Here is a 16432-nt window from a genome sequence, read left to right on the forward strand (position 1 = left end):
GGGGGGTGCTGTGTGGATGACCAGCGGAGCATCTTGTATTTATGGAGTGTTGCCTTGTGTTCTTACCCAAGCTTGTGCTGCCTTCCCTTTCATTGGTGTAGGAGCTGAACGCTTGGTTATGAGACTCAAAGCAACGGCAGGATGTGTGCACTTATCTTTTCTTGACATTTTCACTGTCAATCAGGAGCTCTGGGGAAAAGCCTCATGAGTGAAATTTATTTGATTTTCTTTATCATGCAGTAATACTGGAGATAAAAAATTTAATCTGAGCAATGGTACAAAATCACTGCTTTAAACTTTTAATGTGTGTTTCTTCCAGGCACTGTTTTCATGGATTATTCTCTAAGGTTTACTGTTATAGAGAAATGTCTTGTGTGAATAAATGAAAAAAAAAACCCTAATATATAGATATATTGGTAAATGTTGAATGAAACCGCACTAGGCATGTTTCCCTTCAGTTGTGAAGATTGTACCCATGGGTTTTATTGGTTTTAAATTCATCTTTATGGCTGTAGAGGTTAGTTCACTTTTGTGCCTTCTTTTTCTGCAGAAGAAATAAAATCATGTGTCTCTACATTAAATTTTTGTACTGTTCTCTGGTAAGTTTCTTTCATAATTCAACAGAGAAAGACTTACCAGTTTATCATTTATAATGTCTCAATTTTTGTAGTTTCATCTGTTTTGAAATGTTTCTATGTATAATTCACTGTGGGTAATTTGAAGTACATAGTCTGTAAGTAGAAAAAACTGCTTTTCTTTTCTAAAGATGTCATTTAAAATAAAAAGATTCTTCTTTTTATTTTAATCAGATTGCTTTTTCACATCATCTACATCATGTGGAACAAAGAACCACAATGATAAGAAAACTGTTTATTACCACAATACACAAGATTAAGAAAAAGACACTGAATGTGATTTTCCTGTCAAACTCATTTGCTCCTTTTCTAGGATTAAAAAAAATAAAATACATTGCATAGAATAAAAGCCCATATTTTTTTTATGTTTGGCTCATAAGAAGGCTTTAATGATCCCTCTGCTCTGAATAAAATTTTCTAAATGTCATTTGTAACATTCATCTTAAAACAATTTAATTCAATCAGTGTTGATTTTAACATTTAGGTATTAATCTGGGCTTATCTCTGGAGGTAAATAAGATACTTTATGTAGTTACATAACATTGAGAAACTTAAGGTCTTTACATGCATTACTTATATTACACAATTCTGAGGTCAATCCATGAGGCTGAATTTGAGCTCCATGCTCATTGCCTGAAAGTGGTGGTTCTCAGGGAGGAGGTAGGGCTAATTATTTTCCCCCCAGGGACATTTGGCAATTAGTATTAAATAAAAGTCCAGAGTCATTCTCAATTGTCACCACAGGGCATGCTATAGGCGTCTGCAGGGTCAAGACCAGGGGTGCTGCTAACATAATTAGCATATACACAAGACACATCCCACAACCAAGAATTATCTGGTGCAAAATGTCAGTCGTGCAGCTGTTGAGAAACCATGGCCTCAGAGGAATAATTCCAGGGTCTGGTAATTGATGGATTGCTGGAATCTGAAAGAATAAATAAGATCCATGCCAAGAACTTTATTTTCTGTGTTAATAAATGCATAATATAATATATGTCACTTTACAGAGATTTTTAAACATTGTGGTAGCAATTATTTCTCCCCAATGTATTTTCTAATTGTTTAGTTTGTTTCTCTGTGCTTATGAGCAAAAACATTCTGTAACAAAAAACAAAACAAAACAAAACAAAAAAACCTCTCCCGCTTCACTCTTGATGAAATAGACAGAAATGAAGATAATCCTCCATTTATGGCTTTGCAGATCATTATGTATCCCTAATGTCTGGGTGGCAGATAAATTGGAGGTAAGATTTAGGTCACATTCATTTTAATCTGCATTGTGATGGATGAAAACCCTTACCTTTTCACTCAGGCAGGTGGCTGTCTATGATTTACCCCTTGGACTCCAAACCTCCTGGAAACCCCCATTGTCTGCGGTACCTGAGTTCACACGCAGCTTGCCCTGTGGCCACACTGCTTGTCAGGTCCCTCCCACTGGTGAAGGGCAGCACAACAGAAGCCTAATTGCCCCATACATCCCTGCCTCTGCTCAGGGGGTGTGGGGGGGATTCTTGCCAGTTTCCCCAAGGACACTTTCAATCTTTGTGTTGTTGAGATTATTTCTTGCAAAAGGGGAGTCACTGCAGTTCTTGCCCCAGGATAGTTGCTTGGAGGAGGTTTCTTAGGATGGGGTTGTTTCGCCTCTTAACATTCTAAGTAAAGAGAAGTGCCTTTTTATGATATTCCCAGACATTCTCAGCCCTCCCCATCCCCCTAGGGAAAATGGGTTTCACCAGAGGATTCTGAGGGTTGGATCAACACCTAGGGGCTAGGAAGCACCAAACCACCACTCTCCTCCAACTCTTAGCCTCTGTTGCTGAGTCTGGTTTTCCTGGCAACACTTCTTTCTCTTGGGTGAATTCTGTGTCAGGGGCTCTGCATCTTGCCCTGTGAGAACTGGCCGACTCTGGTTCCACCCTGCTGTCCTAAACACTCTTCCATGGATGTTTAAATCTAAGTGCGGGAAAGGTCCATTGCTCCCACCCCACAGAAGGTGCCTAAGCGGAGGCAGAATGTTCCTTCAGGTTCTCTGTCTTACAATGCATCATGACCAACTTGATCCAGTCTTATTCTAACCCAGTCAAGACCCCAATACATCTTTAATCCACAGAATAAATAAAAATTAAAAAAATATTACAACAACATAAATACATTTTTACCTGACTGTAAATTGGCAAAAACAGGGCAGGGCTTACCGGAGTAAGAAAGAAGTGAGTGTGGTAGTTAATTTTAGGTGTCAACCAAACTGAATGAGGGGGCGCCCAGATATCTGTCTGGTCAGACATTTCTGGCTGTGTCTGTGAGGGGGTTTCCTGATGAGATTAGCTTCGCAGGGATTGTTCCTTCCCAGTGGGAGGGGCGTCACCCAGTCTGTTGAGGATCTGGATAGAACAAAAAGGTAGAAAATGGGTGAAGTCTTTTTCTCTCAGCCCGGCTGTGTGAACTGCAACGTCTCATGTCATCTCAGCTCACCGCCTGCTGTCCTCAAACTGGGATTTACCTTGTTGCTTCCATGATTCTCAGGCTTCAGACTGACTGAATCATACCGACTCTCCTGGGTCTCTGGTTTGCAATCGTTAGGCTGTGGGAATTCTCAGCCTCCATAATCCCGTGAGCCAATTTTTCATAATGTATTTCCCTTTATATCCTGCGGGTTCTGTTTCTCTGGGGAACCCTGACTCATACAGTGAGGGAGACTTCAAAGGCCTTGGGAAGTCAGCTGATAATATTTTTAGGACTTAAATGGTCTGATAACTCAGGAGAGGGACACAGCAACTTCAAACAATATTGGTAAAATTAGTTATTATTTTTAGGTCTATCTCTTATCTAATTATCCATCTGTGTATGCATTTATTCTTTGTATGAATGAATACTCACTTAAAAACAATGGACTTGGACAGATACAACCGACAGGTTCTTGAGAGAAATCCCATATCTTAGGACTCAGGAAACCCAGAGCTTGTGGAAACTGAATCAGTGAACAGAAAGAGATTCTTTGGAGTTTATGATAAAGAAGATTCAAAAAAGACTGAGGGTTGCTGGGGGGAGGGGGTTTGGGAGAAGGGGGTGGGATTATGGACATTGGGGAGGGTATGTGCTTTGGTGAGTGCTGTGAAGTGTGTAAACCTGGTGATTCACAGACCTGTACCCCTGGGGATAAAAATATATGTTTATAAAAAATAAAAAATTAATAATTCAAAAAAAAAAAAGACTTTGAGCAATCCTTGATGTATTCTGGCCAGGTCTTATAAATAGCCATTATTACAAGCTCTCAAATGATCATTGTTAAGCAGCTGCAGTGCTACACGAATATGTGACATTTCGAAACCCCAGCAGAATGTGGCCCTTGAGGCCTAGAAAGATGTCACATTGGGACGTGGTTTAATTGACAAGGCCGGGGATTGAGAAGGCTTACCTACTGGCGGTCGGCTGAAGAAGAGCCCCCCTGAAGATTCCCACATTCTATTCCGGCAGTCTATGAGCCAATACCGTAGATGGCAGAAGGGGCTCTGCAGACATGATAACGTCGAGGATCTTGAGGTGGGGAGATCATCACAGATTGTCCCAGCAGGCCTGAGGAAATCACAAGAGCCTTTACAAAGAGGAAGCAGGAGATCAGAGTCATTGTTGAGAGATATTATGAAGGAACAAAGATGTTGGGATGATGTTGGAAAGGGGTCATGAGCCTAGAAATGCAGGTACGTCTGTAGAAGGTAGAAAAGGCAAGGAAAGGAATCGTCCCCTTGAACCTCCAGAAGGAACAAGCCCTGCCCACACCTTCACTTCAACCCAGTGAGACTGATTTGGGACTTCTAAGCTCAGTATCCGTAAAAACAACATCAACAAAAATAATAATAATTTGAATTGTTTTAAGATAATAAGCCTATATTTTATTGCAGCAATGATAGAAAGGTATTGCAAACCCACAGTTGGGGCTCCCACGACCACCCTCTGGAGACCAAGTCTTCCTACCTCCCACCAAGCTTATCTCTTATGATCAACTGGGCAACTGGACACAATGGGTGGTCCATGATCTCTTGACTTTTACCTGTGTCGTGGAGGTTCCCTGTGGAAAAGGTACTACTTTACTGTTTCATAGCAGATTTTATATTCTCATATATAGGATTATGTATCTTGAGAATATTTCACCGATACTTTTGGTGACCATTTCTATATAGACACGTTTCTTTCCTCTTAACCCTTAAGAAACATGTGTTGGATCAAATATTCATGATTTTAGATTCCATATCTGCCATTGATCTTACATTGCTGATTTGACATCATTGACCCTCAGTTTTCTGATGCACAAAATAACTGTCCTCACAGCTTTCTCTCCTAATGAGGCTTTAGGGATTGAATGGGGGCTCGATCTGGACTTCAAAGGCAAGCTGCCTGTTTGCAGATCCTCTCTCCACTTCATTCATACCTAAAAAGATGGTTGCAAAGATTTTGTGAATTGATGCATTCAGATGGCCTAACACATTGCTAGTAGTCAGTAAATATTAGCCATTAACATTTCTACTGCTATGCTAAGAGCATTTTTGGTCAAGAGTAGAAAGAAAGAGAGAAGCCAAAGAACCTTAAAAGTGATCCTGTTGAGAAAACTTGAAATGTCAAGTCAAAAGCCTTTGCACACATGAAGTAGACACCTCAAGGACATAGCTGTACAGAACTGAGAACTGATAAATCTGTAGATAAGATTCTGTAACAGTCTTTATAGTCAGAAGGACAGGAAGGTGTTGAGATGTGGAATTCTACATTTTTACTAGTTCTACCAAGTTGCTTATTATAGTGTATGTTTCCTTATGAGTTTCTTTATTCATCAAATCATTCTGTGATATTTTTAGCAATGGCTTTATCTCCTCTATTTTTGCTTCTGGGTTTAAATTTTTATTCTTTAAACTTCTTTCAGTGGTGTGACATTACTGACCGACTGCTGATCTTCATAGTTGAATAATGTGTCTTTCCTGACACCTTAGGCAGTTTGGCCCCCATTTCTTATGTTCTTAGGGCAGGTTGGTACTATTTGTCACAACTGGAAGTTTGCATTTACTTGTGTGACTGTGGAATAATACTAGATCCTCTTGGAACTGGAAACGGTCATTGCAGTGACTTTGTATATTTTTAGAGTCCCAGCATCAAGCCCAAAACTGACATGTGGCAGATGCTAAATGAATGAAAACTACATACCTCCTATGGCACATTAATATTATTCTGTTAATATATGTATGACAGTATAGCCAAATACTATGTTATATAATGTTTCTTACCGATCCAAAATTGATGCAACTTCATCCTGCATTTTTTGCACACACCCCCGATATGTGTGGTTTTCCTATATGGTTTAGATTAGATTCTGCCAATAAGATCCATTTGCATAACATTCAAGAGAAGTAGAAGCTGAAGGCATGATTTATGGTAGCAGGATCTCTCTTGCTCTAGGCAGCCAAAACGGTCAGGAGACCCCAACCTGACATTTTCTTCTGAGCCTTCCAGTGGTTTTAAAAGGCTCCAATTCCTGTATGAAAGTCCCTTTTAACAGGAATATCCATAATGTCTTCTGTTTTCCTGACATAATCCTAACTAACACAGTTCGTTAGAGAGTCCCTAACTAACTAACTAGTTAGAGAGTCCCTTTTTAGTTAGGGACTCTCTATTTCCCTAAGGAAAGACATTGCATATACACTATTTTATAAGATATAGAAAAGCTTTAAATTCAGATTATTGTCTGATGTTTACAGAATCCCACACAGTGTTGTCTAAACTCTATAAGCAGTTTAGTTTAAAGATCACTATTCCATTTTTTACTTTTAGATATTGCATTATTTTGAATATTACTTGTTTTTCTACCTTTTCCCTTTTTAATTTTGATATTATATTTTATGGGTTTATTAAACTATCAATACACAGTTTAGAAATTTAAAATAGTTTTTTTAGCAAAATGTGGTATTTCTTAGTTTTTTTTTCTTCCAAGATAACATTTGGTGCTTTTCACTCACTCTGAGATTCAGATCCATTCAGACAATTTGATCCTTTAAAAATAAAAGACCTATGAGAAATTAGTGATTTTGTCTTAGAATATTGAGTTTTGTCACCACCCTTGTTTTTGGTTTTGGTAGTAGAAATCTGCTAGGCATTTAAGATCTTTGTCTCTAAAGTCACCTTGCAAGGATTCACTTACAAGTTGTCTAATATGAGCAATTTTAGTTTTTGCTTTAAATCTGTTTGTCGTTTGCCATTGCTATTCTTGTCTGCTACAAATCCACCGCAGAAGGCAGATAATGTTTCAGAGAGGTCTCCAGTCATTTATTTTGAAAGATGATTGATTTAGAAAGAGCAGAAAAGGAACGTTTCGCACCTCCATGAAAACGATGTATGCAGATCCAACAGAAGGTGCTGCCTGCCAGGACGGTTTATTTCCACTTCCTTCTGAATCGCTTGCACATGCTTATGCTTTGTAACGTGATTGTGTGCTTACTGTTTTCACAAGCTGCATCCTCAGATGGAGATATGGGGGCATTACCGTGTTCAGTTGTGATCCTTATTAGCCTTTTGAAGGAAGAATGTGTTTGTTTTACTTCCTGTTATTATCCAAATAGAATTCAGAATTCAAAATCAAACGATACAGAACATATTTGTCAACTGTTGATGATCTGAATGGAAAATGTAAGTCAAGTACGAAGTCAAAGCTGAGGGCCCCGTAGACTTCAGGGCAGCTAAGCAGACTGAACTCAATACGGACTTACTGAAGTTTGGTAGATAGTGAAGGGACACCTCATGAAAAATGTTTTATGAATAAGTTAATGCCTAAAATTATAATTTGGACAATATGAAAGAAGCTAGACATAAGCAATTATAAGTCTCATTGAGCAAGTCGGCATTAAAGCTACATTACAAAAATAGATAAGAAAATGAATATCCTAGTATTCAGAAATAAAAAGATGTGTCCTGCTAGTACATGCATTGACATGGATGAAACTCAAAAGAATATGCTGAGCAAAATAGCCAGACAGGAGATATTGCATCCCACGTGATTCTGTTCAATAACGTTCTGGAAGAAGCATGACCAATCTATTGCCTTAAAAGTCATTGCCTGCTTCTGGGATGGGAGGAGTGACTGGGAAGGGGCCCAACAATCCTTTCTTATTTCTTGATAAGGGTTTGCGTGGGTTGTTGTCTTTGTAAAAACAAATCAAACTGTACATCTAAAATCTGCCCATTTTCATTATGTAAATTATGCTTCTAATAAAAAGTGACTTTTCACATTTAACAATATATTACAGATATTTCAATGTCCAGAACATATAGATCCATAATTCTTTTGATCGGCCACACCATAGTCACTTGTATGGTAGTTATATAGCCGTCCACCTATGCATAGTTATTGGCATTGTTTCCGCTTGTTCTTTTTTTTTCCCCCCTTTCTCTTTCTTTTCTAAAACTACTTACCTTTTTGCGGCATGAAATAATGCTACAATGCTCATACTTTAAAATTTTGAAAATTTGTATTTTCACATTTTGGAAGTCATTCTCGAGGTAGAATATATTTCACTCCGCTGTTCCAATTTAAATGTTACAACTCTGTAGGAAAGTGATCGTTTTTTTTTTACCCAATAGACTCACCAACTCTAAATATATCCGTTGTTTATTATGAAAGATCTAACGACTGAGGCCTGGAATCTACTAACTGAAGGGAAAACTGAGTTCCTAGGAGTGGTAACTCAGCAACACTTTAGTAACGAATTCCTCAGTCCTTCCACGAATGATTCTATACTGTTTACTTAGATGACAGTACCCTGGAAAAAGGGAATATCAGGAGCTCTCTGTTATAGGGTTCATGTTGATACAGGGGGACCCAAAAAGCTATTGAAGCCATGTGGTTAAGTTGGGCATATTGGTGGTAGAAAATTAATGGAGTCCTAGTCTGGGTCCAAATCGCAGTGGTAATTTCCAAGTGCTTGAGTATCTATTTGGAATAGGCATACCAGGGAGTTGGATTTATAGTTATTATAGTGGGAAAAGTCTGTGGAAGGCTCAACCTTCTTGCCCCGACTTATAATCAAGAATCAGTCAAAAGCAGTGTCATATCCTGGAGTGAATGGCCAAGGTTGGTGCCACACTTAAAATGCAGGGATTGATCGACCGCTTCCTGTGAAAATACAGTCTTGCCTTGCAAAACAAAGAAAAATAATAAACAGATCCTTTAAGTTGACAATGAATTAATGCAAATTTACCCCAGTTTTGGCTGTGCTTCCAGATGTATCTTTTCTAGAGGTAATCAACACAGCCACAAGTACACAGCATTAGATCATTCATCTGGTAAATATTTCTATTTTTCCCATCTTTATTAGGAAGGAGGAAAAGAAACAATTCTCTTTCACATGAGATTAGCATGGACAGTAGTATACGATATTTACGGTCAGACTCCAAGGCTATTAACTCTTCTTCCTGGTCATAAGCTAGTCCAAAGAGATGTAGATCACCTGAGTATATTCAGAAAATATCACAATGCTCACTGTATGGATGGTGTCATGTTTAGGAGACCAGACGAACATGAAGTGGCAAGTAAATTGGTGGTTTTGGTTAGAAACATGCAATCCAGTGGTGGAAGATTAACCCAGTGAAGATTCAGGGGTCTTCAATCTTAGTGAAGTCTCCTTGGAAGCAAAGATGAATTATTAGATCTTACACCTGCCACCACTAAGAAGGAATGCAGGGCCTTTAGGAATGAAGAGCATCATATTCCAGACTTCTGCAGCAACCCATTTAATGGGAGACAAAGGAGTCTCAGAGCAAGAAAGGTCTCTGCTGTAGCTCTAAGACTTGGTTACATGGTCTGCTGCTCCCCCGCAATAATCTAGCTTCTGGAATTAGACTGCAGGGCTTCAGAGGTATCTGTGGTAGAAAAAACAGCTGTGAGAAGTTTGGGTAATTCCCTCAAAGGACAACCATAATCTAGAACCTTTGGATTCTAAAGCAAGGCGATACCATCTCACATGTTACTCAGGCCCATTAGAAATGAGCAACTGACTACAGATCATGTGGTCAGAGCCTCTCATTATGGATTTATCAAATATACAATATGCTAAAGTTTGATGGGTTCAGCAGCCATCAGCTGTAAGGCGGAGAGTTACATGAGGCATTAGGTATGAACAGAGCTATTCCCAGTGGAGAATAAATGCTGCTTTGATTAGTCTTGAACAATACCGCACGAGGGAACCATCATCCACAAGGCTGAAGCGGGTATGATGGAGACATGGTGGGTCTCCCATGAGACACGGTGACAGATATCTGATGAAGCCAGTTCAACAGTTCCACCTGGTTCTACGTATTTAGAGTTCGAGGCTGTTCCTCAAAATTTAGTTCTGGCCCCATTCTCAATTGAGTGCACTGCTTTGGTCAGCTATATGATATTCCTTAATAAAATCCCTCTGTTTTTAAATTAACTAGAGTGGATTAAGTTGTCTGCAACCAATATAGCATGAAAATATTAGATCCAGCGTTTTGCTTTCTAGTTTTGCTGAATGACCTTTACTTATTTGTTCATTTACTCATTCAACAAGCTAAATCTCTATTCAACACTTTTATGGTTAGAAGCTAAAGATAGCACTTACAGAGTCCTTTATTGGTTGTACAGGTGTAGTCCAAGATGGTGTGTTTTTGTTTGTTTGTTTGTTTTTTAAGATTTATTTATTCGAGAAACAGCAATTGAGAGAGTGTGTGTGTGTGCAGGGTAGAGGCAAGAAGAGAATCTTCAAGCAGACCTGCTGCTGAGTGTGGAGCCCAATGGAGGGCTTGATCTCACAACCCATGAGATCACAACCTGAGCAGAAACCAAGAATTATGCTTAACTGACTGAGCCATCCAGGTGCCCTGCAAGAAGGTGTTAATATATGATTACACAAGCAGTTTGTTGATTCTAGCTCTGTTAAATATAATGAGGACAATTACAGAGTATTAGACGCTGCATATCAGTGAGCCCTAATCTGGTCTGTGAACCCAGGGAGGAAGCCCAGATGACTGATGTTCAAGCTGAGTCCTGAGATGAGTAAGAGTGTAGCCAAGCGAGCAGGTGGAGAGAAGGAGCATCCCAGGCAAATTCGAACACCCATTCAAAGATGATGTTGTTGGGGCACCCAGGTGACGTAGTTGGTGAAACGTCTGCCTTCAGCTCAGGTCATGATCCCAGGGTCCTGGGATCGAGTCCCACCTCTGGCTCCCTGCTTAGTGCGGAGAACCTGCTCCTCCCTCCTCCTCTGCCTCTCTCCCCCGCTCATGCTCTCTCTGTGTCTCTCTCTCAAATTTATCATGCTCTGCTCTGTGTTAGGCACTATACAAAATGATGGAAAAATACACAAGAAAATAAGACACTGTGCTGTAGGCAAATAATATATGCTGGGATTATTTTAATGGGTAGCTAGATAGAGGATTTCTATATTACTAAGGGTTTTGATGTGTATTCAAGTGCAAACATTTGATGAAGTGTTTAGGATTATTACCCTCATTTTAGAAATAAATGCATTGATTACTGAGGGAGAGTGATTGAATTCCTGAAAATCATAAAGCGTGTAAATTTTCATAAAAAAGTATTTGTAAGTATTTCTTTTTTTCCAGTATAGCACACATAAAATTTTATGTACCTAGCCACATAAAACGTAAGGAAAAGTTTAGATCACCTGTAAAAAACAGTCTTTTCTGTTTTTTTCCCTCCCTTTTATTTTTTGGCACGAAGAAGAGGGGAACACATAAAACAGTAAATATCAGGTTATTGATGATAGACTGAGGGGCGCTTGGGTGGCTCAGTCAGTTAAGCGTCTGCCTTCAGCTCAGGTCATCATCCCAGGGACCTAGGATCGAGCCCCGCATCGGGCTCTCTGCTCAGCAGGAAGCCTGCTTCTCCCTCCCTCCCTTCCCCTGCTTGTGTTCCCTCTCTCGCTGTGTTTCTCTCTGTCAAATAAATACATAAAATCTTAAAAAAAAAAAAAAAAGATAGACTGGAAGTAAGAAAAATTAAAAGACCTGACTATTTTTTTTTTAAGGTTGATGAAAGAAGTTGTGGTGTTTTAGCATTCTTTTGTACTTGATTGATTGTCCAAGACACAAAGCTGAGGTAGAAAAGAGCAAAACTCAAGTAGGATAGGGTAAGAATAAAGCAAATTATAAAACCTTGTTTCAAAAATTGATTGAAATAGAATTTAGTCATGCACAATTACTTTAAATTGGAATACTAATAGCAAAGCAATGAAAAGTGACAACCTACACTTGAAGGTACTATTTTAATAGTGTTGTAAGTGCTGCATGGGGTAAATGGTTTTTTGAACTTCTAGTGTTTCACAAAAAGATGATTTCCTAATTTTTCTTATTCTGTAAGATCCTTAACATTTTTAGATAGACAGTATTAGTTCTTTGGATGACTTTGAGCTATTATTCTGTACTTGATTTTGTAACAAACACATCATCCACATTCAGCTCCTCTTCGATGAAGGAAATAAAATCTTCTGATCTATTTCTCTAACCTAAACAGGATGAATCACCTCAGGATCTATTTTCCAGAAATAAATTCAACTTAGGTTTCGTGGTAGAAGAAGATAATAATTCCAAGCAAATGTATTTACTAAAGTAACGAGCTCTTTGCCTCCGATACACAGCCTACCATGGCAAGGGCTGTGGTAGACATTGAGCTGTTCAGGATCGCATTCAGAACTTTTTCTGTCATGTATTCTGTTAACTTTAAAATTTATACACACTTTTCTGTCTGTTCTGTCTGGAACATCTTCTTTTTATTGGAAATACTTATAAAGCCTAAATAAAAACAAATTGTTTCATAGTGGAATACTAAACAGTATTTGTATAGTGTTTTTTTTTTTCCTCTTTTGTTTTGTGATATTGTTTGTGTTGTGATATTGAATGCCATTCATTCTTTCTGGACATCTTTTTTTGCATTTGTAAAGTTAGACTAATCATACATGCCCTTTCTTCATAGGACTTTCATAAGAATCACATGCAATATGTGAATGTGTTTTGTAAGCAATGCTGTCTTCCCTTCCTGTTTCCTTCTCATCCTTCAGTTTAAATTCCATCCCCCATCCCCTCTGTTTGTCCTGTGGCATCCCCGCCATCATCGGGAGAAGAGCTCTCCCTCTGGGTATTGTGGCTTCTATTACAAACAAAAGATGACCCCAAACTAAATTTGACAGGCAACAGGTAAGAAGAGATTATCTATATATTTATCATATGTGAATTTAGTAATATGAAGGTTGAGTGCTAGAAAAATTCTAACTCTGGAGAATAGAGACTCAGTTTGCTCAAATCCTAAAATGATTCCCAGACTCAAGTAGCTGAGCTTGCAGAGGCAACACTTAATATGACACATCTCAGTACGTTATTCTACCTTCATTTCTTGCCTTCTCACCACTCTCTGTTTCTCTCTCTCTTGCACACACACAGAGAACTGAAATGTCCTCTACGCTTAAGCCAAATATTGTGATCTTACACTCCAGTATTCTGCATGCATAGAAAAACAGAAATATGGGTGTTATATTAGCATTGCAGCCCCCTCCCCACCGTTGACAGATGTCAAGGTAGGAGTAAGACTTACATGAGGAAGGCAGGAAATAGTTGCCTTTCCTCGATGCCATATGACCTGACAATGGATATACTTCCTGAGGGCCTGTTCACTGCTCACCATTAAAGGAGAAAAGGAGAGGCAGGTGAGCGACAGCAGCACTTGGTAACAGCCCAGTCATGTAACTTGAACAGAGAATTGTTTAAAATTTCCTAATTTTTTTAGGAGGAAGTAAATGCATATAGGGATTATCACCAGAGGAAACATAAAGAATGAAGACATCAAGGCGACTTGGCTAAATGTACCACGAGGGTTGGAATCCGCATAAATGCCAGACCAGTTACAGACCCTCCCTCAGGGAAAAGGTGAGGAAAATTGAAATAAGCAAGCATGCCAAGCACATGTGGTCCTTCTGAAACCCAGACAAGATGAGCTGCGGAGATCTGGGCATTGTGGTCCCCGCATGAAAATAGTAGCCTACCTACACCACCCCTCCGGAGTCACAGTGAAGTTGGCCACTAGAAGACCCGCAGAGCCTCCACAATACATAAAGGGTTAATTCAAGTAACAACAACAAAAGAACAAAGATATCAAAGGACTGTACATTCAGAACACATGATTTGTAGTGATTTTCCATATTATTCTAATATGTGTTATTTTTTTATTTGGTAATAAAATTAATAATATTATAAACCTGATAAAATTGCATATCCTTTAAATGATTTCATTATTTTCCTGTTGATGGATGCTGGAGTATAGTCATGTCATTTGTTTTAAAATTTGACATTGCTTGTGTTCAATTTGTTAAAATTTCTTACAGTCTTACAGATTTTTCATGGGATTCTCTTGATTTTTTTTCTTATGTAGATGAGTAATGAGATGACTTAAATTTTTCATTTGAGTATTTTTTTTCCCCCAGACCTTACCATATTAGAAAAGATCTCCGGGTTTATGTTAAAAACTACTGTGTTTAAACTGGTATTTTGATTTACATATTCAAATAAAGAGAACATATATAAAGTTTAAAAAATTATGAACAAGGTTTGGGGCACCTGGGAGCCTCAGTCAGTTAAGCCTCTGCCTTCCACTTGGGTTGTGATCCCAGAGTGCTGGGATCGAGTCCAGCATGACTCCCTGCACAGTGGGAAGTTTGCTCCTTCCTTTTCCACTCACCCTGCTTATGACCTCTTTCTCTCTGTCCAATAAATAAATAAAGTCTTTTAAAAAAAATTATGACAACAGTTTATCAACTTTAGGAAATACTCCTATTCCTAATTTTCTGAGTTTTAATAAAAAAATAGGCAACGTAAATTTAACATTTCCATCTTCTGATAAACTTTTTTCCCCTTAGTTTGCTAATGCGGTCATTTCATTTACAGATTCTTCTAGATGAGCTAGTCTTTCAATCTTTTGAGAAATTCTACTTGTTCATGATGAATTACATATCTTTAATGCACTGCTGGCTCCATTTTACTATAAAATGAAATTATTAGAAGCTTGAGGTTCTTTAATTCACCTTAATTAAATTGTATGTCAACTATGGGTCTCAAAACGACAGAGAGAAGTTGCTAGTGCAGGTGCTTTTAACAGTGTTCAACCCTTGGTTAGCTTTTATGTTTGGTTTGAAAATGTACATCATTATGCAATAGATACCATAAAATATAAGTTAAGTGTGTATTTATTCTTAATCCGAGGGACCAAAAAACGAGTTTTTATTTTTGGTGTACTTACAAGGTTAGGCACAGTACTTCAATATTTAGAGGCCTAATACATACCATCCAGAACCCTCAGTCTATATGATTGTGACTATTAAATTAGTAAAGGAAATGTTTGCTGAACATAATTTTGAGTTTGTTTACATAAATATTTAAAAAGTAGAGTAAGTTCACCGAATGAATTATGTAAATACATAAATGTATCCAAAAGAATACATATGTAATATCATATACTACCTTACATGGCACATAATACATATTAAAAATCTCACATAATATATAAATATGTTTTTATATAAATAATATATAATAGCAATGTATTATTTAAGATTATTAAGATAGAAATATTCCATTACTGGAAATTAATGTCTATACAATATATAAATATGATTAACATAATTTAAATAAATTTTAATAAATAAAAATTTAATAAATAACAAATGTAATTACTAGATGATTTTTAATAGAATAGAATCTTCTCTGTTTTCATGTACTTTCATCAAATACTTTATTTTTCATACCCTGTCTTATTATTTTATTATAAATATTCTTTTTTGACAACTAATATATCTCTTTTATCACTTTGGAAATAATTATCATGATTCTTTTAAATTCTTACTCTACTGTTCCATTAGATCAGATTCACCTTTCGTTTTGTGTTAGAGTCTTACATCGGTTCGGGCCTCCCTTCCCTCCTTTTTCTTTCTTTTTCTTTTTTTCTTTTTCTTCCAGTGTTACTCCTTAGGTACCTACTCGTTTCCTTGAGGCTATTTGATGCCGTAGTTCGTCTTGGTGCCTTGTTGGGAGATGAGAAAATGAATTAGTCCCAGCAGGGTTCGATGCCTGCTTTGTGTAGTGTCTGGTCAGTTGAACGTAATGGAGAAATGTTTTCCAGAATGGGAGACCACCAGTGCCTCCCTTTAAGCTAGGCAGGGAATGTGCTGGGGCTCCACCAGGTGGTTCTTTCAGTGCGGAGCCCTTGAAGGTGATTCTGCCCCGACTACAAGCTCTGGTCTAGTTGTGTAGAAGGCATGCGCCAGAAAGACTGCTTTCGGCCTGGTGGTGTGTCAGCTCCACATGTATGGATGGCAACCCAGTCTGGTCCTTCTGAGCCTGACTCGTGCTGCCCTTCTTCTGCTCTGCAGTCATGACTGTGCAGGCAGTGGCCTTGCCAGGGTAAGGCAAGGAAGAAGAAGAGTGCAAATCAAAATAAAAATGCAATCTATCTCAGTGGGATGCCCCCCCCCCCAAGTTGGGTTGTTTTTTGCATTCATCTCCCAAACACCAAATACTAGTGTCTTCTGTCTCCCCAGGATTTCTTTAGGGCATTTTCTAGACTATGATAAGCCAAAATTGCATTATAAAGAGCCAGTCACCCTAGTTTACCATCTTCTCAGTTTTGCACAGGAGAGTGGTTCACAATTGGAAAGTCTTCCTGGGGGGTATATGCCTGAAGATTTCAGGGGATTAAAAATTGTTGCATGCTTACTTATTTTTCTACTAAATATAGCCATCAA

The sequence above is a fragment of the Mustela lutreola genome, chromosome 11 (genome assembly GCF_030435805.1).
Source record: "Mustela lutreola isolate mMusLut2 chromosome 11, mMusLut2.pri, whole genome shotgun sequence".
Taxonomy (NCBI): domain Eukaryota; kingdom Metazoa; phylum Chordata; class Mammalia; order Carnivora; family Mustelidae; genus Mustela; species Mustela lutreola.